This window comes from Equus asinus, chromosome X, assembly GCF_041296235.1.
Source record: "Equus asinus isolate D_3611 breed Donkey chromosome X, EquAss-T2T_v2, whole genome shotgun sequence".
NCBI lineage: Eukaryota > Metazoa > Chordata > Mammalia > Perissodactyla > Equidae > Equus > Equus asinus.
In genome coordinates this window covers 103,773,046-103,787,411 of record NC_091820.1, presented here as the reverse complement: position 1 = coordinate 103,787,411, position 14,366 = coordinate 103,773,046, and the positions used below count along the sequence as shown (strand labels likewise).

General features: G+C 44.1%; 1 protein-coding gene across 3 annotated transcripts in view; it reads right to left on the bottom strand.

The window, feature by feature from the left end:
* The window catches only part of PAK3 (p21 (RAC1) activated kinase 3), a 250,474-nt gene extending 237,397 nt beyond the window's left edge, over positions 1-13,077 (bottom strand). The window contains exon 1 of one of the 3 annotated variants that reach the window (XM_044763450.2): positions 12,722-13,077. The gene's annotated coding sequence lies outside the window, so the exon portion shown is untranslated. The remainder of the gene's footprint in view (positions 1-12,721) is intronic. The other 2 variants (XM_070502415.1, XM_070502417.1) reach the window with 2 other exon arrangements.
* Between the last annotated feature and the right edge of the window lie 1,289 nt (positions 13,078-14,366).

Here is a 14,366-nt window from a genome sequence, read left to right as displayed (position 1 = left end):
CTGAGGCAGGTGATGCCCTGGGAGGTGGTCCCCCTCAAGGCAAGCGCTGTCACCAGGGCTCAATTCCCAGCTCTATTGATCAGGTAGGAATTGTCACTATGGTAGCATCTGGTTGCCCTACTTGACGTATCACTTGGGGAGGAGATGCAGGGCTCTCCGGCCTGTTGTCTTGGAGGAATGCCAGAAGGGAATACATGGCTAGCGGGGCTGCCAGGGGAGGCAAGGGAGGGGCAGCTAACAGAACTTTGTGCTGCACAGGGCCAGGCTCCTGTGGGAGTTGCTAAGCAGGGTCTGCTTTGTCCTCATTTTTGTCACTTTGTGAAACACTTTCAGGCCTGGGAGTCAGCTAATGTCCAGAAACAGCCCACGTGACATTGTGTAGTGCGTTTGTAGGAAGTCCTCTCAGTCTCGGGAGGTCCCCGCGCAAAAAGGCCATTACTCAGCTCATCCCACAGGTGTCAGAAACCTCTGCTGAGGTGGGAGCAAGGCCCAAATGTGGCCCAGACACTGAGAATCCAGCGAACAAAGGGCCTACAGGGTCATTGACGCTGGCAACTGACTGATCACAATACCTTTTTGAGCACATCTATGTACCAGGCAGTGTGCTGAGAACTTTGGAGGAATTATCTTGTTTATTCCTCACAAAGCCCTAAGAGTAACTACTATCATTATCCCCATTACACAGGTGAAGAAACTGAAGTTTAAAGAGGCTAAGTGATTTGTCCAAAGTGCCTGGGCCTGGACTCACACCTCTCCACAGAGCTTCATGAACTCATAATAATAAAAAAAATAGCTGTCATTTATTGAGCACTAACTATGGGGCGGACACTTGACATATATTCTCTCTTTGATTCCTTATCATAACTCTATGAAGTCAGTGCAATTATTATGCTTTCCATTTTACAGAGCTAGGACAGTAAGGTGGTTAAGAAACTTTCCAAGATCACATAGCTAGTAGGAGATAGAGCAGGGTATTGAACTTAAGCGAATGATTCCATCTCCCAGCCCTTTAACCTTTACACTACCTTCCCTTTTTCTCCAAAACAGTTTTTTTGCCAGGGAAAAACCTAAAGGCAATCACAATCATATATCTTGGACCATTGTTTTCAATGATCTGATTGCTCCAATATCTCCATGCAAAAGGAAGACTAGGGATCATTACAGATGGGAGAACTGAGGCCTAGAGAGGCGAAGTGACTTGGCCGGAATTGGACCTGGAGCAAACAACTGAGGCCTTACAAGACCCTGGTTTCTTGACTCTCATGACTGGAATTGACAATAAAGAGGACAGAAACTGCAGAAAAGGGTGGAAATATTTTGAGTTGGATGGCTCCAACTCAAGAGATTTTTATAGAAACTATAGCCAATACAAGATCTATCCAGGAAAGAGCCAAGAAACAGAAAAAAAAATGTTTTTGTGCAGCAATGCTAAATTGATCCATGCACTACAGTCAAAATGAAAAGTTGGGACCCTTCAAATGGTGTATTAGGTTAGGGTTTGAGGATGGCCTCAGTCCCATGGGTATATTCTGGAAATCTCTCTGCATGGATTTGTTGTGCTCATGAGTTTGAGTCATATCAATGCTAGTTCGGTAAGTCTGTATTGTGATTGCCAAATATTCCTTGCTGCGTGCTGCAAGTTTGATAATGAGAAGCAGACAAGAAGGACTTGGGTAAGCTGGAAACCCAAGAATAGAAGCCAACAAGACTGTTCTTCACCCTATTTTGGGCCCTGCCCCTTGTTGTCTCCCTTATTCAGTCCCCCATTAGCTGAGAGCATCCAGGAAGTCACTCCCAACTTCCCAGGGGTCGTCTATACCCTTGGCACCAATTTCCTGATAGGAGTGGGAGGAGGAAAACAACAAGTATATTTCACATCCCCACGATCTCTGAAACTAACAGTAATCACAGGGGCCTCAGGAATTTACCTCTCAATGCTAATATTTACAGTTTTATTCACTTATCAATTCTCAAATATCAAAACCAGTCTCCAAGCCCCACTGCTAAAATGATATAAAACAACCTGGCAACATTCTTCTACCATTAAAATGAACTCCCCTTTCTTTCCTGGTGTTTAGTTACTCAGACTTTTCAGGGCTCAGACTCTTAACACTCATGAAAATCTGTTGCTTCAAACATTCACCTTTGGTATAACACAGCCTTATTACCGTGGGGAACCCTTACTAGTAGAATACTCTGTTTAACCATTTAGGCCCCAGAACCAGAAAGACAGACCCACTTTGCTACTCACCACTGAATGAACACGTGCAAGTCACTTAGCGCTCTGAGCCTCAGTTTCCTCCAGTATAAAATAAGAATACTAATAGTACCTACCTGATAGAGCTGTGGAAGGCATTAAAAGAGAACACATGTCAAGAGAGCAGCACAGTACCTGGCACACAGCTCAATAAATGGTAGCTATATATAAAAAGGAAGACTTGCTGTCTCTGAGAGTTTGCCTTTGAGAAGCACTTCTGTAGCTCCAATTTCCCCTGTAATGAAGTGAAAGGCTAGAGGCTGAGACACAAGAAAATAATTGGGGAAAGTGGGTGTACACTGATGCTGACTCCTTTCCTTTTGGCATTCAGAAGGCAGGATAGTATTGAGAGAGTGCCTATGGCTGAAGGAAATAAAATCAGTGATGTGATGAAGGGAGAGGGTGCTGTGTGGGGAGAAGATGTTTAAAGTGTGGTGGGGATGGGGAGAGTTTAGGGCATAAAAAGCTATGGTGTTGAAATCCCATGAGGCAAGAGAACTCATTGCAACTCTGTGAGTTTAATGAAGGGAAGAGAAACCAAAGTTTAAAAACTTAAAGGAGGGATAGAAAACGTCAAATGGGATTCAAAGGAGAGCTCGGGCAGAAAGGGTCTGAGTTCTGGAAACCACTTTGTCCTTTCTCAGAAACGCTTCTACTGAAGGTTTGTGCCAAAGGGCCTGAAATATGGTCATTATTGAATAACTGGTCAGTTTGTTCATCCAGATTCACTCTTATTAAAAAGAACATTCTGCTCTCCACTCACCTCTGCAGAAACCAGCCCCAGCGAACTAGGTCAAAAACCAGCCTCCCTAAATGCAGTCTCATATCAGGTTTCTAAGCCAGAGCCACTGGGAGACCTGGACTTTCCCACTTTGGAAAATAGTTTCAACCTTTCAAGCCAGAAATCCCAGGGGATCTTAATTCCTGAAAGTTACCATGGGAGGGGGTTATAGCCTTCTCTGAATCATGTAAGGAGCTGGTTAATGGATAGATCTCCTGGGTCCACTCTTGTAGTTTCACATTTAATTGGTTGAGGTGGGGAGTCCAACATATTTTTGTGACTAGTGATTCTGACACAAAGCAAGCTTTGACTTTAGAGACAAGTGTGCTTTGTCTAAATGGAAGGCACTAGAGTATAGACAATCTATTCCTAACTAGGTCCTCATTTTATATGTGAGGAATCTGAGGCTAGAGACATTTAAGCACTTTTTCAAGGTCACACAGTTAATTAGTAACAAAACCAGAACTGGAACCCAGATCTTCTGCCTCCCAATTCACTGTAAACTCCATTTACGCACTCTCTTTGCTTCTTAATGAGATTTTCCTTTCTACTGTAAGCATGGAGACGGATGTCCTCTCCTGGTTATAATCAAAGTTAAAAGGCAATGCTACCTTTGCAGAACAATTTATTAGAAAACAAAACATGACAATACTCAGTTCTACTAAAAGCATCAAGCATAGTTTTAAAAAGAAAATAAAATATGGCCTTTCCCATTAGGACCATCCATAAGGAGAAATGTATCACATGATTTATGTGTAGAGACCATATTTGTAGCCACAATGTTTCAGTTTTAAATTATTCAGCATTGAGGAAGAGACACCCTAGCTTTAAGATAGGACATTCATTAGCTTAACAACCAAAGCCATTTTTTTCAAGGCAGCAAAGATTAATAATTTTATCTGGCCATCAGTTCCCCTGTGAACTTTCCTTACTCTAGTCCAAACCTTTAAAAGAAAAAAAATAAATATTAGATAAGCTCTAAAGCCATTTGCCAAATACCAAGATTTTGAGGTAAGTGGGAAACCACAAATCATAATTGTCAATAGTTTAAATAATCCAAATTATTCCTTTGGGGACAATAACCCACCCATCTTCTGACAGCTCAAAAGCATCCCAGGGGTGGGCCGTGTAAGTACTACACTAGGTAAAGTGAACAATGGGTAAGTACAAAGGGCGTTCTTAAATCTATCAAATTAGGAAGCTGCACTTTAAAGGCACCTATATCCATCCCTAGAGGAGAGAAGTTGCCAAATTTTTAGCTAGCAAGTCTTGGGGGGTATATCAGGAGCCTTTTCCAGCAATGTCCAACTTTCAGAGCATTTCTCCTTTCCAGATGTGTCTTCTCCATCCGTAAAATGGGTAACAACTGTCACCACTCTTTCATGCTCCCCCTCTACTGCTCTGCCACCCCCAAGGTATTTTAATGTTGCTACTGTCGCTTTTCAGACAAAAGACAGTTCTTAAGCCACACAAACAACCACTCTGATATCCATCTTCTCCTACTTCATAGATCCTACCTTTGGCCTAAAGCAAACACCAAAATCCCCTTGATTATATCTGGATGTTGGCAGAAAAGAGATACAAGAAGATGAAGCAAGCCCAGGCAGAGGGAGAGAAAAAGCTACACCTGTACCTGTTTGCCACTATTCCCTTTGCAGAGGGTGACATCACTGTTTATTTCTGTCAGAATAACTTCTCATGGGCGGGCCTCAAACTTGTCCTCTTTGCAGGAAGGCAAGTTGGATAGAAGTTGACTCCTACTCAGCACTCAGCCTCTGGAAAATTCTGGAACCAATCTAGCCACCCTCAGAGGTCAGTGAAGATGCAGCAGTACCTTCCTTCCAAGTGTCTTGCAAGGTAGATTTCTAAAGTTAGTTCACCGTTGTCTGCTGCTGTGGCTGCTGCCAGCAGAAATGACCCTAAATGGCCATTCATTTCACAGTGAATTTAGAGGGACTTGATGCTGGAAAATGCTTTCGACACAGTTCTAGTCGGAAATGAATTAAAAAGCATGTTTGCTTAACTAATGGAAAGTGAAACATGTATTACATGTGTTTCATGTGCAGTCAGGGATTTCTGCCCCAAGACTTTTGAAGTGCCAAATATGAATTCCTGCCTACCACTTGATTTAAGAAGCAAAACTTGAATTATCAGAAGACACCAAGAGGAGGAGCAGAGTGTACTTTTATACACTGTGGTTGGAGTGTAAATTGGTAAACACTTGAGAGGGCAATTTGGCAATATCTAGAAAAAATATTACTAAACAAATCCAGTCCTTTGAATTTATCTTAAGGAAATAATGAGCCAAAGTCATACAATATAGTCCGAAGATGTTCACTGTGGCATTGTTTGAGTGCTCATAAAGGAATAGAGTGACAACTAGGATTTTTTTTTAATTTTAAACATTTCTGTACAATGAAAGACACTAAAATCAAAGTTAAAAATAAACAATAAACTGCTTAATGTATTTGCAACATAGATAAAGTTAAATATTAGTATCCCAAATATATAAAGAGATCCCAGTTATCAAAATGAGAAAGAACAAGCCAATAGAAAAACAAGCGAAGGATATGAAATGGCAACACAGAAGAAGAAATACAGATGGCCAATAAACATAAGAAAAGATGTTCAACCTCGCTAGTACTCAAAAAAGGCAAAGCAGGGGCTGACCCCGTGGCCGAGTGGTTAAGTTCTCGTGCTCCACTACAGGCGGCCCAGTGTTTCGTTGGTTCGAATCCTGGGTGTGGACCTGGCACTGCTCATCAAACCACGCTGAGACAGCGTCCCACATGCCACAACTAGAAGGACTCACAGTGAAGAATATACAACTATGTACCAGGGGGCTTTGGGGAGAAAAAGGAAAAAAATTAAAATCTTTAAAAAAAAAAGGCAAAGCAAAAGGAGATTTTTTTTCAGCTATCACATTGTCAAAGAATAGAAAGACTAATAATATCTGAAATTGCTAAGGAAGAGCATGGAGAAATGGCCACTGTTGGTGGGACTATAAATTGCTATAGCCTTCCTGGAGGGCAATTTGGCAGGCTCTATTAAAATCATATGGGGCTGGGGCTGGCCCCGTGGCCGAGTGGTTAAGTTCGCGCGCTCCGCTGCAGGCGGCCCAGTGTTTCGTTGGTTCGAATCCTGGGCGCGGACATGGCACTGCTCATCAGACCACACTGAGGCAGCGTCCCACATGCCACAACTAGAATGACCCACAACGAAGAATATACAACTATGTACTGGGGGGCTTTGGGGAGAAAAAGGAAAAAAAATAAAATCTTTAAAAAATAAAATAAAATAAAATCATACATCTGCAAACCAGGCGCCAGCCCCATGGCCAAGTGGTTCAGTTCACACCCTCCACTTCGGCGGCCCGGGGTTCACAGGTTTGGATCCTGGGCACAGACCTACACACTGCTCATCAAGCCATGCTGTGGTGGCATCCCACATAGAAGAACTGGAGTGACTTGAAGCTAGGATATACAACTATGTACTGGGGCTTTGGGGAGGAAAAAGAAGGAAGATTGGCAATGGATGAAAAAAAAAAGATTTGCAAACCAAACTCTCTGAACCATCAATTTCATTCCCATGAATTTATACTACAAAAACGCTCGCAACAGTATGCAGAGATGCATGTAAAAGGAGGTATGCTGCACCAATATTTAATAATTTTAAAAAATTAGAAATAATGTAAAAATCCATTAAGAAAGGTTGAATTAAAGAAATTGTGTCACAACCATATAAAACAGAGTACTATGCAACTATTAAAAAGAATGAAATAGCTAGATGTATGCTGGTAGTAAAAGACACCCAGCCAAATAGTTCAATGACAAGGACGTTGTAGAACAGTATGTGGAGCATTAGTTACATCTTATTATTTTATGCACACGAATACATATATGAATATTCATAAAAACATGCACAAAATGATACATACCAAACTAGGAACATGGTAAGGGATTAGTGGTGGAGAGGCCAGGAACATTCTACTTCATATTTCTATTTGTACAAGCATGAGCATGTATTATTTTGATCATAAAAATGCTTTTTTTAAACAAGAAGTGAAGCAAGCTGTGCCACTCCCCCACGACGTCCAGCTCCCACTCCCAGCCTCTGAAAACGTCCTCTTCAAGGACATGATGTTCCAACACCTAAGACAATTTCCAATACCCAAAGCCATGAGCTTTTGCTATTTAGAAGTTGAACTAGGGTAAGAAACACCAGAAAGAAGTGGAAGAGTTGTCACATTCTTTTAGAAGAGTTTCATTTCATGCAAATAATTATAGTGTGATTGACATCCTTTCTAGAATGACCTTCCTCTCCCATCCTCCCAAATCTCCTACCATTCTTCCTGCCATGCCTCCTTTTCCCCCATTTCTTTCATAAGGTTCAGACAAGTGGACATGGCTACCTCATTTCAATTCCTCTTCTGTTTTTACCTCGAGGCCAGGATTCAATCCCATTACGGTCATGTGTCACTAAACGACGGGGATACATTCTGAGAAATGTATCATTAGACAATTTTGTCATTGTGCAAACACCATAGAATATACTTACACAAACCTAGATTATATAGCCTACTACACACCTAGGCTATCTTGTAACAATCTTATGGGACCACCATTGTATATGCAGTCCATCATTGTCCAAAATTTCATTCTGCAGCACATGACTATATTTTATCCTAAAGAAATTCCGCACTAACTCCCCCTCCCCTAGTCTATTTGGCACAAGGCTCATCCCAGTATTTCCAATTCCCTCCAAGTTAAGGTTGATAATGCCAGCTCTGAGAATCTTTAGTATTTAGGGAACATCTATAAATGACCCTAGGCCATGTACCAGCACCAATAGCCAGCAAAGCAGGAATCCTGGACCCAGACTGCCCTGAAATTATATGCACATGTTAGTGGATCTTTGGGGTGTGCATCAGTAGCTTTCATCAGACTTTTCAAGGAAGTCCTTGATCCACAAAAAAGTTAATAACCACTAAGGTAGAGGGACTGGCATGATTCAATCACTGAGTATCTAGGCAGAACACCCAGTCTTCAGGTTTCCAGTTGGCTGCTTGGCTTGGTGAATCAGATAACCGTACACTCAAGAGGAATGGAGAGAGAGGGAAGCATGGCCTTTTCAGGGTCCACTAGAAACCTGTCCCTTGGCTAAAGCTGCCACATAGAGCCCACACAACTCAGGCCTGGAAATGACCTCCGAGTCTCACTGAATGAGCCAACCCACACTCCCCTAAGCTACACAAGACAGCTAGGTCTAGCAGAAAGAGCATTAGGAAGAAGCAGGCCTGAGTTTTAGCCTTTAGTATGACTTCTGCTCTGTTATGTGGTAGCTGTGTGACTTCGGGCAACTCACTTCACTTCTCCGATCCTCATTTTGCTCATCCAAACAGAAGGTTTGCACCAGATGAACTTCAAAAGGCACTTGCAGCTCTACCATTCTATGAATCTCCCCTACTGGACAGGCATTTCCACTAAACTCTCCAGAATAGAGAACGACCTCACTCTCGTTTCCAGTATCACAGTCTGAAATTCACACAGTTTTCTCTTGTGGCTAACCTAAATCCTTCCTACTGCAACTGAAGCTTGCCGCTTTCATGCAGAGAATGGGTGGTCCATGTACAGAGCACTGCAGAACTAGTCATTCTAATGCCTCCACATCAGTCTCTACCCCAAACCCAATTTGCAATGGTTATTAGCCGTTAATTCCCAAGAACTCCATTCTTCTTTAAAGGCAGCTTGTAAAGAAAAGAGGTTGAGGGAATTAATGAAGAGTCAAGGGAATCAGGAAGGGTCAATAGTCACATGAGTGCTTTTTCTTTTGCCTTTAAATTTCCTTAAAGATGGCCACGCCTTCCTATTGACAAAATGGACCCCGGAAACTGTGTTCAAGAAACCTCTCCTCCAAACAGGACTCCAGCCCAGATTGGGCGCTGGGGCAACTGGAGATGAACCCTGCAACAGCTAGCTTCCAAGATGGTCCGTTAGAACTGCTTCTGTGAGAAAATGAGTCTGAAAAATAAAAGCAACTTTCCAACCAAACTTAATTCCCATCTTCAGGGTTCTCTGATGAGCAGGGTGTGTTCAGATTGATGGGATTTTTCTTGAGGCTGTACTGCTGATACCTCTGGACCAGGAAATTAAAGGCCACACTGAAATTTTCAAGATGTGAAAGGAAATAAACCCAGAGAACTGAGTCACCCAAGGTTGAATGAGGATAGGTCTCTGCAGTCAAAGCAGAGCAGAGAACTGAAGCAGTCTGCCCAATAATGCAACAGAAGAACAGGATTTGGAACTGAATTATCAGGATAATTGCCTTAATTCTTTACTTCCCTTTCATAATAGCCTTGAGTTTATATAGAGTCTTTCTTCTAAGGAGCTCAAAATACTTGCAGAGATATTATCTGAGTTGTCATCACACCATCACAGTCAGTGAGAGCAATGATTATTATCAGCCTCATTTTACACATGGAGGAAGGAAAGTCTAAAGGGGTGAAGCGAGTCATCCAAGTTTACCCAGCAAGATACTGACAGCCTCCGAACTCAGTGGGAAATGTTCTTGCCCAGCATTGCGCAAAGAATATTCTTCTCAACACCAGTCCAGCCAAATGCTTGTTGGAACACCAGGTTCTGTGGGCAAATACGTCTGGGAAATGCTGCATATTCTATTTTCCTGAAGAGTCACAATATACATTAGCCTAGTAAAGCCTTTTAGAAGCCCTGCAGTAAACAAAGCTGTTTCTGTTTAAGCAAGAGTTTCCCAAATTTATCTTGACCACAAAACTCTGCGTGTGTGTGAGTGTGTGTGTGTGTGTGTGTGTGTAACACCTACTAACGTCCTGTGGAGCTAGTCTTCTTTGGAACCCACATTGGGAAGCACGGGTACAGTCACTAGACTGCCCTGAGTGTCAGCACAGCAGACAGATCAATGCCACTCTAGCCCAAGTTGTGGGGGATGTTTCTTAGAGATATTGCGTGATGCCTTCTGGTATCATGAACAAAGGACCTTAATGCACCCAAAGGACCCCAGGCCATCATTTCCTGCAGCAGGGTATTGGCCAGACTAGGTAGGCAGTCGATTCAAGCTCACCCACTTCTGCTGGCATTCCTTTCAAATAGAGCCCAGGGCTATTTTTGACCTTCCTTTAAGGGAGGAGATGCTCAGGATGCTGGTCCAAGGCCTCAGGGCCCACACTCTTAACTAGCATAATTTTGTGCCCGCCAGGCACTTTCAGTAGAAATCATCCATCTCTTAGGTTTATTTCCAGCCTCTCATCAGCCCATGCAATCAGCACCAACACAACATAACAGAGGACTCGGAAGACCCTGTTCTGGTGTTAATTGCATGAGTATTAGAGTAGTCATCATATATCCGTTTCAAAACATACAGCACAGAAATCTTGTGCTATTAAGTACCAGTGACACCACTAACAGTATCTAAAATGTAAAAGTCCCTGAAGACCCTGTCCTGGTTAATTTGTATTTTATGTACAATCCAAATGATAAAAGATCACAGACAATGGATTTAATATTTATTACTAACATTTTAATATTTTACTTTAGTATTTATTAAACATCTATACCATGAGGGAAAGTGCCTGCGTTGAAATTGGTAACTCTTTGTGCAAAAAGTAAATGTAATGCAGGTATGCCTTTCTTTATCCATCCATTGGCTATATGAAAAAATTCTTTGTAAATGGATTTTTGGTAAAGATATTTGCAGTAAAGGTCAGAGGGGCACTGTTAAGATGATGTGATTATGAATCCTTTTGTAAAGCAACAAATTCTGCAATGTGAATACTGTCCATCTAGTTCATTTGCCTTGTAAATCCAAACCTACGCATATCAGATTTGCTTACAGCAAAACACTAACATTAATAAATGAGCTAGATATTTCTTAAGATGGTTATGTATTCTGATCCTTACCAATCTGCAATACTGGCTCCTTTTAGATTCATCCTTAATCACCATCCCAGTCCAGGGAGACTCATTCAGAGTTTGTTGAGAATGTGACAGTAACACTTTCGAGGACTCCCTGTAGTCTTACTTAACTATGACCCTTCAGCCTTTATACATGCTGTTCCTTCAACTTAGCCTACTGCCAAATTAATTCTTAAGACTCACTCAAATGTCACTTCCCTAGTGAAGCCTTTCTTGATCATACTCCCTAGCCCCAGCCAGACACCCCTCCTCCATACTCTCACAGTACCCTACCCATCCCTTGTCATATTCTACTGTAATTGTCTGTTTACACACTCTATATTGCCTATCAGACTGTGCACTCCCTGAGGGCTGAGATGATGTTTTATTCATTTCTAGACTTCCAATAGCTAACATTACTATTGGCACATAGCAGGTGTTTAATAAATGTCGGTTGTTTGACTGAATGATCACTGTCCTTAACTGTACATTTTTTGACCCTAAAAAACAATGCTTTATTAAAACTGTAAATAAAAATGTCAAAGAGAAGGTTTAGCAGTTTTGTTCATTTTTATTGATCTCTTCTTTCTTTGATTAAAAAAAAAGCGACCACACCAATTCCCACCTTATGGTTCAAGGAAAAAAAACACCTTTAAGCCAAATTCACAACTAATACATAGGTGCATTTAGTATGTTCCTTTTTCTCCAAGCATACAGCTGCATCCTAGCCCACCACTACCATTGCTGCAATAAAGAAGACATGAGGACTCACTAATTAAAGGTGGGGGGAGTTACTGCAGGGATCACTGTAAGAGCTTTGGATCTTCATTGGCTGAGAGAGGGAAACCTGCTAAGAAAGTTGGGCATCTTTGGGGAAACAATAACGATGTCCAGTAGGACTCGGTCAACCTGGCTAGAAATTCCACATCCAGAACGTCCTAAGGAACAGCCCCAGCTGGGGGGATTTCCATCACTTTGAAACCATCATTACCCTTCCAATGTGGGCAGAACAGGTTGGACCTGATCCGCCTGCGTGTTACTGCAGTCTGGCTTGGCATGGGATGATACCCAAGGACATGTAATGCCAGGAGTAGCCCAGCCCCATAGCGCGCGTGCTCGCACGCGCGCGAGCGCACACGCACACACACACACCACACTCCAACTCACACTCACTGAATCCCACACAAACCCGACACCATCTCCCCTGCAAACACCACTGCATTCCTGTGTGCCCAGTCACACACAGGGAGTGCCCCCTCACATTCTCTCACTTCCCTAGTCTGCCTGGCCCATACCCCACACCACCACCACCGGCAGAACGCAGCCTAGCCTGGAAGTGGAAGCTGGTGAGGACTGGTTTTTGTTGTATGTAACAAAGCCCCATGCACCCAGGTGCCCCGCTGGATCGACTCCATCCATCTCTCCCCGCCCCCATCCATGAGCTCCCAGAACAAGAGAAAGCTCAGCTCTGGGAAGTGGATGCGCGGAGTGGGGGCGCAAAGAAAGAGAGCTTCAGGGGTGGGCGGGTGCAGGAGTCCGGGCAGCTTCACAGCTCTCTCGCCATGAAGCGAGAGGGACAGCGAACTGGCAAAGGGACCGAGCTGCCTTCCCACCCCATCACAACCCATCTATTCATAGAAAAAGACTCCAAACTGAGAAATAAATCTATCCTTCCGTCCGCCCCGTGCCCTCCCAGCGGCTCTTGGAGCCACTGGCGCTCCAACAGCCCGCAACAAAGCGTCCCCCAACACAGACCTGTTCCAGCCTCTTCGTGGCCCAAGCAAAGGGGAGCCGCAGCTGAGGGTTCTGCCCTTCGTCGCCGCCGCCGGGCAGGAGGCTCCGGGAATGGGAGGAGGAGCAGGAACTGGGGGAGGAAGGAGAACGAGAGGGGATAGGAGACACAGCAGCAACGGCGGCAGCGGCGATAGGAGGAGGAGGAAGAGGAGGAGGAGGAGGAGGAAGAGGAGAAGGAGGAGGAGGAGGAGGAGGCTGCTTCTGTGGCAGCTGCTGAGGATGCTCTGGAGAGAGGCAGGGCTGGGTGCGCGGGGCGTGGGCTCACGTGCGCCCCATGGCCCGGGGATGCGCGCGCGTCTGGGTGTGTGAGAGCATCTGGGTGTATTTTGACTGTAATTATTTCGATTCCGACCTAGTCTGGAACTTGTGGTTCCTGCAGCCAGGCGGAAGTGAAACCCTTTCAGTCTCCCAAGCCTGATTGTGCCGACAGGGGGATGGGGGTTGGGGGTGAGGGGGTGAGGGGGTGAGGGAGGGAGGGAGGGAGGGCGGGGAGAAGAGGCACAGTACCCGGGCGCCAGGCCTGCCATTAAGGTCCACACCCCTTTCTTCTGGGCACTGGTAGCTTGCATCCACACATATCTCTGGAAAGCCTATAGCCAAGGAGAATAGAAAGAGACCAAGGACAGTCACCATCCGCATCACGTTGTATTGAGTGAGCGCTCACCGTGTGCTGAGCGCTGTCTGGACTACCCAGAGGCAATTTCTGTTCTAACTTGGGATTAACTTTCACGAGTTGAGGTGAGCATAACTTCATACAGGATCTACATTCTGCCTTTTCTCCTGTTTCTTGTGCCATTGAAATATCTCCTGCTTGTAACCCAGGTGGCATACAATCAATTCTCTACTTTATACTCTGCTTAGCCAGCCAGTATTATCCAGGTCCCTGGCTTCACTGGTGTCAAGGGATCATTTAATCCTCATGCCACTCTGCCTCTAGGAGTGGGGTACTCAGTTTAGATGAGAAACAAGACTGGATTCTTTGAGGCCAGAGGGTTGAAGATCATCATGGATCCAGTTGGAGACCCAGTGTGGATTTGCACCCCTAAATCTAAGATAAGAGAAAAACCAATTGTGAGGCACAACTTCTCCCCATGGTTCAGTTCTTGGTGAACTTGCTTAGAGCTCTGCTGAAAGTCTCCTTCCCACTAGTGACCTTTTGAGCATTTCACCTCATCTTGCCTAATGGCTTATGCTTATAGAGCACTTTGGGATTTACAAAGCGCTTGCTAATAACAGGACCCCTACCATATTTTCTCTGTGAATTAGGCAAGGAAAACATCATTATTCGTATTTTACAAATGAGGGAGCAGATTCAGCAAAATTAAGTGGATTTGCCTAACATTAAAGGCTAATAAGAGGCAGATCCAGAATTGGGACCCAGGTCTTCAGGTTTCCAGGCCAAAGTTCCTTTTCTAAATGATATCTTGGGGGGGGCTGGCCCCGGGGCTGAGTGGTTAAGTGCATGCACTCCGCTTGGTGGCCCGGGGTTTTGCGGGTTCAGATCCCTGGCGCTGACATGGCACTGCTCATCAGGCCGTGCTGAGGCGGAGTCACACATCGCACAACCAGAGGTACTCAAAGCTACAATATGCAACTATGTACTGGG